This window comes from Myotis davidii, unplaced genomic scaffold (genome assembly GCF_000327345.1).
Source record: "Myotis davidii unplaced genomic scaffold, ASM32734v1 scaffold205, whole genome shotgun sequence".
Classification (NCBI taxonomy): Eukaryota; Metazoa; Chordata; class Mammalia; order Chiroptera; family Vespertilionidae; genus Myotis; species Myotis davidii.
Genome location: NW_006297573.1, coordinates 135,531 through 145,639, shown reverse-complemented (window position 1 = coordinate 145,639; position 10,109 = coordinate 135,531).

Below are 10,109 nucleotides of genomic sequence, written 5' to 3'. Positions count from 1 at the left end.
AGGTAAAAATATTTTAATAGCTGGCAGCACAATTCTTAAGGGAGAAAAATGAGCTTTTTTTCTTTCTTAGCCAAAAATTTTTTGGGCCATTTTGATTGTGAAAAGATAATCTTTTTTAAAAATATATTTTATTGATTTTTTACAGAGAGGAAGGAAAAGGGATAGAGAGTTAGAAACATCAATGAGAGAGAAACATCGATCAGCTTTCTCCTGAACACCCCCCACTGGGGATGTGCCTGCAACCAAGGTACATACCCTTGACTGGAATCGAACCCAGGACCCCTCAGTCTGCAGGCTGATGCTCTATCCACTGAGCCACACCGGTCAGGCAAAACTCATATTCTTAAATTATTTAATCCTCACAACATTTCTATAGTCTCCCTGAAGAGTCATATCATTATCCCCACTTTACAGGTAAATAAATTTAGTCCCATAATGATTGAATGACTTACCCAAGGTCATGAAATAAGTGGTGAAGCTAGGATTTAACCCCAGGTCTAACTGCTATTTTGCCTCCAATATGATGGTTAAAACCATTGAATTCTACACAATATACTACTAATCTTCTATAATAATAAAAGCATAATATGCTAATTAGACCAGACGTCCTTCTAGACCAGTGGTTCTCAACCTTCCTAATGCCACAACCCTTTAATACAGTTCCTCATGTTGTGGTGACCCCCAACCATAAAATTATTTTCATTACTACTCATAACTGTAATTTTGCTGCTGTTATGAATCATAATGTAAATATCTGACATGCAGGATATATTTTCATTGTTACAAATTGAACATAATTAAAGCATAGTGATTAATCACAAAACGACCCACAGGTTGCGAACCGCTGTTCTAGATGAAGTCAGGGCTGCAGCCGCTGCGGCTGCAAGGGAAGGATCCAGGCAGCTGCCGAGGCTGCAAAGGCCTACTCTTGCACGAATTTTGTGCATCTGGCATCCAGTGGTTGTATAATAAGAGACTTTTCTTAATATGTTGTTTAGTGTTTTCAGTAAAGATGGAATTATCTGTCTATACTGAGTCTTTTTGCTTAACAGGTAGTTTGGTGGTTAAAAAATAACTTGTTTTTTAAAATTTAATTTTACATCATGCAAATGCTAAAATGTTTTATGAATATTAAAATGAGACTATGATAGAGCATAATTATTGTCAAAAACCCAAATATCTCTTTGCTGCCACCATCTTATCTGTCATTTGCAGCACTTTCTGGACCACAAGTCTGATTGTGTTTGTGTGACAGCGGGAGAGATGTTAGGTTGCACCATGCGGTCACACTGCTTAGGCTTGCTGAGGTCAAACGAAGCTCGAGACACCTGCAGGTGGTGGGATTGTGGGTGATTTTTTTATTTATTAACATTTTTTTATGTTGAATTTATTCCCAGGCCATTCTTGTTTCTTCTGGGTTATCCTTTTCTTCTGTGCAACTTCCTCTTCTGGTTTAGGAACCATCTGCTCTTTCTCAGTAAGGACCATCGCATGTAGGGGTTAACCCACGCATAAGCTCCGTAAGTTCTGTGCTGCATCTTGGGAGCCTTGTTCACCTGCATGTGCTCGAGGACCAGATAATCTACATCTAAAAATTGAAATTCAGCATTCTCGCCACTTATAATCCTGTGCAGAAAAAATTTAGCACTCTTTAAAGGAACTGAACCACTGTTTGGCCTGGGCACACCTACCAACACACTCTTGGAACGCTGGACTGGCACCCATTGCTTCCGTAAAGTGACAGATACCCTTCAGATACTTGGTTGCTTTTCAGATATGCATACCCTTGAAGGCCTGGGCCATTTTACGAGTGTCCTTAAAGGGAACACAAAGATTTGAGCCTCTTGATCTGCATGATTTTGTGGGGTTTGCTGGGTCAAGTGAATAGCGAACTGTTTTCAGAGGTCACTCAGGCTGCTTATGAGAAGAGTGCAAGTGATTTTTATTCAGTTAGTTTTTCTTTTGGCTTATGTGCATTTTGTAATTTTCCCCACAATAGACACACATTATTTGCATGCAAGAATTTGAAACAATAAATAATAGTGTGGGTCAGTTAGAACAAAGAACTCAAGGAGATCATGTTCTCTTCTTCCCTACTCCCTCCTCATGATACACTTACTCTGATTTCTCATCTGATCCTGACATTTAAAAGAAAAAAGCAGATCCAACACAGGATATCAAAGCTTTGACATCAAGCAGCACATTCCGATGGAAAAGGCATAGACTGTGGAATCAGGCCTGAGTTTGTATCTTACTTTGTTACCTGGTTTTATTTTTTATTTTTTTAAATTGATTTCAGAGAGCAAGGGAGAGGGAGAGAGATAGAAACATCAAAGATGAGAGAGAATCATTGATCATCTGCGTTCTGCACATCCCACAATGGGGATCGAGCCCGTAACCTGGGCATGTGCCCTGACCTGGAATTGAACCATGACCTCCTGGTTCATAGGTCGACACTCAACCACTGAGCCACGCCAGCCGGGCTTGGGACTGAGCACATAACCATTCTGAGCCACTCTGTTTTTATATAAATAGGGATGATAATATCAATCAGGCAACATTGAAAAATTAAGATGACATACATAATTGTCACCATTTATTGGGCATATTTTAAAGGAATGGAATGATGGCATTAGGCACTGGGGAAGTGCTTCTGGAATTTGGGTTATAGTGTGGTTATAATTTGAGTAAAATACCAGTAGACTCAAAAGTTCTTTTACAAAGGGATAGAGAGATGTATTCTCTGGACATTGTTCACCCACATTCTCTTATCTCAAGTATCATTTTCGTTAACTGTAGCTACTGTGTAATAAAGGCCAAAATTGTCTCTTTCCTGAAGGAAATCTTACCAGCATCTTCACTGCTTTCATAGTCTCCTAATGTAAGGGGAGGCTGCTATGCTGCAGATTTTGTTTTTGTTGCTTTTTATTTATTTTTAAATGTATATTTATTGTTGAAAGTATTACACATGACCCCCACTTTCCCCCTCATTGACCCCCTCTATCTACCCCCACCCCCAGGTGTTTTTGTTGCTTTTTAATATAAGTTCTCTGGAGGTATTTATCTAATAAATTTAGAAATGTTGCTGTGAGGCAGCTGATCAGTCTACTTTCAGTCTAAATTAATGCTAATTGCAGCAATCACTGTGCACACAACAGAATGTTGCTTTTAACCTGTCAGTGTTATCAGAATATGCCAAGCATGTGGAGATTAAAACTTGAAAAATGATTAAGGTTAGAGCTATCTGGATTGCTTATGCCAAGGAAAAACATTGTTTTACCAGAACACTTTAGAAAGTGTGCAGTGTTTGGAATTTTCAATCGTGAGCTAAATTTATACAGGGGTGGACAAATGTAGGCTCACAGTTGGTCGTATGGAAAAAGACATGCAGGTTATGATTATTAGAATAGTTTTTTTCACTCAAAAGAATGTCACAATGCAACTGTAAACCTACTTTTGCCCACCCCCGAATTACCCCTCACCATCCTTTCGGTGCCTGGAACATAACAGTGCTCTAAAGATATTCCCATGAGAAGGGGCTAACAGGAATGTGAATTAGCCTGATGACATGACGTAGGACATCTTTTTATGTAGTTATTTGCCATCTGTATATCTTCTTTGGTGAGGTGTCTGCTAAGATCTTTGGCCCATTTTTAAATTGGGTTATTTTCTTTTTGTTGAGTTTTAAGGGCGCTTTGTGTATTTTGGATAATGGTCCTTTATCAAATGTGTCTCATGCAAACATTTTCTCCCAGTCTGTGGCTTATCTTCTCATCTTGAAAGTGTCTTTCACAGAGCAGAATTTTTTAATTTTAATGAAGTCCAGCTTATCAATTATTTCTTTCATGGATTGTGCTTTTGGTGTTGTATATAACAAATCGTTGCCAAATCCAAGGTCATCTAGATTTTCTCCTACGTTATCTTTTAGGAGTTTATAGTTTTCTATTTCACATTGAGTGCTGTGATCCATTTTGAGTTAGTTTTTATGAAGAGGGTAAGGTTTGTGTCAAGATTCGTTTGCATGTAGCTGTCCACTTGTTCCAGCACCATTTTTAGAAAACTCACCCTTATTTTAAAACTTATTTCTTTCCCGGCCGGTGTGGCTCAGTGGTTAAGCATTGACCTGTGAACCAGGAGGTCACATTTTGATTCCCGGTCAGGGCACATGCCCAGGTTGCAGGCTCCATCCCAGTAGGGAGTGTGCAGGAGGCAGCGGATCGATGATTCTCTCATCATTGATATTTCTCTCTCTCTCCCTCTTCCTTCCTCTCTGTAACCAACAAAAACATATTTTAAAAAAGCCAAACTTATTTCTCCTTTGTTCCTCATGGCAGGAAATAACAATACATCCACTAAGAAAGAAATTCAGAAGTCATCTTTAATGCTATCTTCGCCCTACAGTCAATGGATCACCAAGCTTTTAAATTCTACCTCATAAACACTGAAATCATTACTCCATCCTCACTGCCCCCTGTTATTTCAGGCCCCTGAAGTCCTCCTATTCTGTGACTAAACTCCTGCCTGTCTACCTGGCCCAGTCCCACTTTCCTCTCATTTCACCTTTCCTGCCTCCACCAGAAAGATCTTTCTGAAAAGCAAATCTGATCATCTCCATCCTGCTTCAAACTCTCCGGAAGCTCCCTACTTCATTTAGGATAAACCCGAAGCCCTTTTCCTGGCCTAAAAGGCTTATCTTCATTGAGTCCCTGCCACTACGGATCACCTCCACTTTCCCGTCACAGTCAGGACTTCTGAGATGACCCCTTGAGATGATAGGAATGTGCCCCGATCCTCCTTATTCTGAGAGGTTTGCTCACTGCTGCTCCTGCTCTGAACCACTCTGTTCACCTCTCCCAGTACCTTCTACAGCTTGTTGAGGCCACGGCCAAAAGGCAGAAGTCCAATCAGGTCTCACTAACGTGAAAGTATCTGCAGGGAGTGCCGACTGGAGGCTCTAGGGGAGAATCCACCTTCTCGCCTTTTCCAGTTTCTTTTTAAACTGGGTTAGGTGTCGCTCTCTGTCCTTCTGTCGTACCCAACGCTTCCCTGAGCGTGGCACTGATGATGATTATTGTCATGATCTCTTTTGAAAACAATACGACTATGACTTGAGTTCATTGGTTTTGGCTTTCCTGTCATACATTACAAACAAACTAAAATGAAGGAAAGTAGTGTCAGAGGCATCTGGATACTCCGCACTGAGACGGAATATGTTAGTGATTTTCCATATTTGTTTCGGATTTCTCTCTCCTCTCTTGGGAAGTAAAAGGTATGGCATAACTAATGCCCGCCTGCCCCAAACCTTTCTCCACCTTCCATCCCTGAAGGTAAACGCTAACCTGAGGTTCGTGTGGAAAAGATTTTTCACTCATCCATCTCCCTCACTTACCAGTTGGCGCCATAAGGGCAGGCAGGGCAGACGTGTGTTGTTTGGCTGTGATCTCCCTATTGCCAGGCTCCCTATTGACAGCACAGGGCTTGTCAATAAACGGCTGTGAGCAGCTGGCTGGCCGGAACTAGCCTTGGCCTGATTGCCTTTAACTTGCCACCGTCCGAAGCAGCTCCTTCTGTTTTTGTTTGTTTGTTTTGTTTTGGTTTAGACAGCTCTGCCTGCCATTCTTACTTAATGGACATTTGCTCCTTCTCAGAGAAGGGCTGAGGTTATTGCGGGGAAAGAAGAACCGGAGGACAGAGCATGAATTTTGGAATCACAATTAGCTGGGTACATGCCTTTCGGCACTTGCTTAATCTCTCTGGATGTTTAATTTCCTCTTTTGTAAAAATGAGGCTAATAATACTCATTTAGCAGGGGGTTATGGAAATTAAATGAAATAACAAATGTGAATGTTCCCTTTATGGTGGAATAGGTGCTCAATAAATGTTACCATTTCCATAAAAACAATTAAGTATTTTATCTTCTCATTTTTCTTTCTCAGATGCCCCCTTCCCCCAACCCCCAAGCTTTTAATTTTCTTTCTCCATTTTCATGCTCACTGGCACCGTGGTTCCTTCTCTCATTCCACTACTCCGGCCTGGACGTCAGCTCCTCTACACACACTGCCTGTTCATGGTCAAGGATCCTTCAAGGTCCATCTTTAGCCAATCCCAAATATTCCAGCTTTCTGGCCCTCTATCCTTTGTTAAATGTAGGTCATAGATCATTTCACATCTGTGATATATTCTCTCTAATATAGCATTTATGTTGGAGTGATCTTTCTCATGCTATTTGTGAGTTCCTTGAAGGCCAGGACTGTGTCTTATAGTTTTCTATTATTTTCCATACTTCTTAGCACCAGCACGGAAGATAGTAGGACATGGACTCAGATTGCCCGAGTTCAAATCCTTGTTCTGCCACTTGCTAAGTGGTCTTGATCAAGTAACACAACTTTTCTAGGCCTCAGTTTCCTTAGCTGTAAGTTGAGAGTAATAATAATACCTATCTTACAATATGATTCTGAGAATTAATGAGATTCGTCCATAAAGCATTTTGTACTGTGTTTCTCCCTAAGTGCTCAATAAATGCTGCCTATCATTATAATTATTATCTATTAAATGATGCATTGTTATGTCAGTTATATCTCAATAAAAAAGACTCATTATGTGGCTTATTAATGTTAATGTATTAGTCTTCTATTGCTATGTGACAAATTACCACAAACTTCTGGCTTAAAATGATACACGTTTATTATCTTACAGTCCTGGAGGTCAGAAATGGTTTTAATAGGCTAAAATAAAAGGGTCTGCAAGATGTGCTTTTTTAGAGGCTCTATGGGAGAACCTCACTCCTTGCCTTTTCCAGCTTGTAGAGTTTCCTCATATTTCTTAGCTCATGGCGCTGCATCACTCCAACCTTGTTGTCCATCTTCTTCTCTGACTTCGACTCTCCATCCTCCCACCTCCCTCTTTCACTTATAGGGACCCTGTGATTACCTTGGGCCTACCCAAAGAATCCACATAAATCTCCCTATCCCAAGATTCTTAATTTAATCACATTGGAAAGTCCCTTTGCTATGTAAAGTAATATATTCAAAGGTTCTGGGAATTACGATGTAGACATCTTAAGCAGGGGTGGGGGGATTTATTTTGCCTACCACACCAATAGAGTAAAAACTCATTTATTCAACAAATATTTACTCATCATCTACTCTATTCTAGGCCTTGTTTTAGTTCCTGGGGTTGCAAACACAAATTAAAAATTATTATTAGCCTAGTGGAGAAACATTGTTGATAGTGGATCTATCTTATGATAGTACTTCCCAAAAATGTGGAGGGAAATGAGATTATCTCACATTTAAAAGTTACCCAACCAGAGTGCCATTTTGACTGACAGAGAAGTAGAAAACGGATGCAGCACAACACGTGTTAGGCTATATATGCCTTAGACTTGAATGTGTGAACACATGTCAGTTAAGTTGAGGTATTCTTGAAATTGCTCTCCTAGTAAGAAACCACCAGAAACCAGACACACAATTTTCAAGTGAGAAAGAGAATATGAAAGGACAATATTGACTTTTATTTTCTGTTTAGCACTAAGGTTGCAAGGATTAGGGGAAAAGGTTTTCTTTGGGCATTATCTGCCCAATAGAGTAAGCTTAGTTCATTTACCTTTTTACCCAATAGAAATGCATGATTTTTTGTTCTTTCACAGTCATGCCTTCAATGATTGATTGCAGGATCATCAGGGGCATCACATCCTAGTCACAGGAATAAAAAGAAGAAGAATGAACACAGGACTAGGAAGTGCCTGCCAGATTTCTTGGAGATGTGGCTGGCAAGGCAAAATTCAGGGAAAGAAAACAAATCAAATATAACATTTCCAAGTGTCAAGCCAATCATGTCTTTATTTCTATTTCCTTTTCAGAAATGAATAAAAATATTCCTCTCTCGAGCCCATATTTCCTATCTCATAATTATTCTATCTGACTCCTTTGAACCAAAACTTCCCTTCCAAACTTTTTTCCTCCTCTAGAGGCTTCCTCCTGTATGACTGCCAGCAGGTGGGCTAGAAACACCAGAGGGACAGAAGCTAGAAAGATTTGTCTTCTTTCTAAGCAGTTCGCCACATGTCACATTTTGCTGTTGACTGGGACCTGGGCTTGTTTGTACCTTGTCTTCTTTATCTCTGAAAGGACCATAAATGGCCTGAGTGGCCTTCGTAAAATGCAGGAAGTTCACTTCAGTTGCCCTTTTGTTTATTCATTATTTTAAATGGTGAGAACTTAGTGAGTCTATTTTAAAAAATATATATTTTATTGATTTTTTACAGAGAGAAAGGGAGAGGGACAAAGAAGTAGAGACATCGATGAGAGAGAAACATCGATCCGCTGCTTCCTGCACAACTCCCACTGGGGATGTGCCTGCAACCAAGGTACATTACCTTGACTGGAATCGAACCTGGGACCTTTCAGTCTACAGGCCGATGCTCTATCCACTGAGCCAAACCAGTTAGGGATGTGAGTCACTTTAGATTGCAGAGATCACACAGATCATTTTGTGAAGGTTACACTGACATTGTCTCATTCAACAAATATTTATTGGGTACCTACTGTGTGAACGATAGGTGCAGTCGGGCAGGAAAGGAATTGACATCCACTGAGCTTCAGTATGTGCATGCACTGGAATCTTTTAGGCTTATTTAATTTGCCTAAGAGGTGTAAGTCATTATACTCAGAGGATTTCAGTATGGCAGAAGGTTTCTTCTTCCATGCCAGCTCCCATTGTCTATCTATAGCACTATGTCGAGAAGGATTATAAAGCCAAGCTCAAGCATGATGGGAAAGCATATGACATCAATGAATAATGTCTGCTATAAGTGTGAGAGGGGAGACTGGTGACACATGCCATGTAAACTTTCATTTACTCATTAAACTCCTACTGAATACCAACCATGTTCTAAGCACTGTGGAGGCATATGTGAGCATAACTGCAACAATACAAGGAAATATGCAAACACATCACACCAGAGAAAAGCACAGAAGTTGCTCAGCAGTGGTTAAGAACTCACTAAGAAACAGCTGTTACATGGAATGAGCCTTGTTTCATCAGAGAAGCAGACCATTATGGATGTTAGGGAATTTGTTATAGCAATTAGATGTTACATATTTGTGAGAGGACCTGGGAAAGTAAGATCTAGCAAGGAGAGCTGATGGATCAAAAATATAATCACTGCCGAAACCGGTTTGGCTCAGTGGATAGAGCGTCAGTCTGGGGACTGAAGGGTCCCGGGTTCGATTCCAGTCAGGGGCGTGTACCCTGGTTGCGGGCACATCCCCAGTGGGGAGTGTGCAGGAGGCAGCTGATCGATGTTTCTCTCTCATCGATGTTTCTAACTCTATATCTCTCTCCCTTCCTCTCTGTAAAAAAAATCAATAAAATATATTTAAAAAATATATAATCACTAACTAGCCCCCCCTAAAATACTGGCACTGGTAGATGAATACAAATTTGCAAGGGAAATCTGGAAAGCCAGGTGTATCTAGCTCCTGTTCCCAATGGGAACTGATGGAGCAGCCCATGGAAGATTGTTGACTCTGCACCTGGTGGTGGGCTGGGGAGTTGGTCATCAGGACCAGCAATGGGGAAGAAGGGCTGGTCACAGAGCAGGCTGAGTGAGAACAAGTTTGAATCTGCCAGAGCCTCTGTGTTTTGTTTTTTGTCTCTCATCATATCGAGACTTCAAACTCCCAGAACTCCCGTGGTCAACTCTAACCTGAAATGCGACCCTGGAAAATGTAGTTCCAGCTTAGCCAACTTGACACAGTTCAAAACATCACGCCTCAAAAAGTGGAACAAATTTGCATAAGAGAAAAAAGAGTGGACATGGAATATGGGGAAGGCTTGTGAACAAAGTTTTGGAGGTAGAAATAAATAAGATAGTGCAAAGGAAACGGTAGATTGGCCTGGGGAGAGTAAAGGGCTCATGCTGGAAAATAGTGGAAGATAAAGGCTAGTAACAAAGGTTGGGATCGCTGCACCTGATAATATTGGTCAGAATGGAAGTACCTTTTTCCCTAGGTAAATTTCTAGAATGATTTGTGCTCACATTTAACTTTATGCCATTATGTCCTTATTCCAAAGCAAAGGTACTTTATTAGTCATCTGAGTGAAAC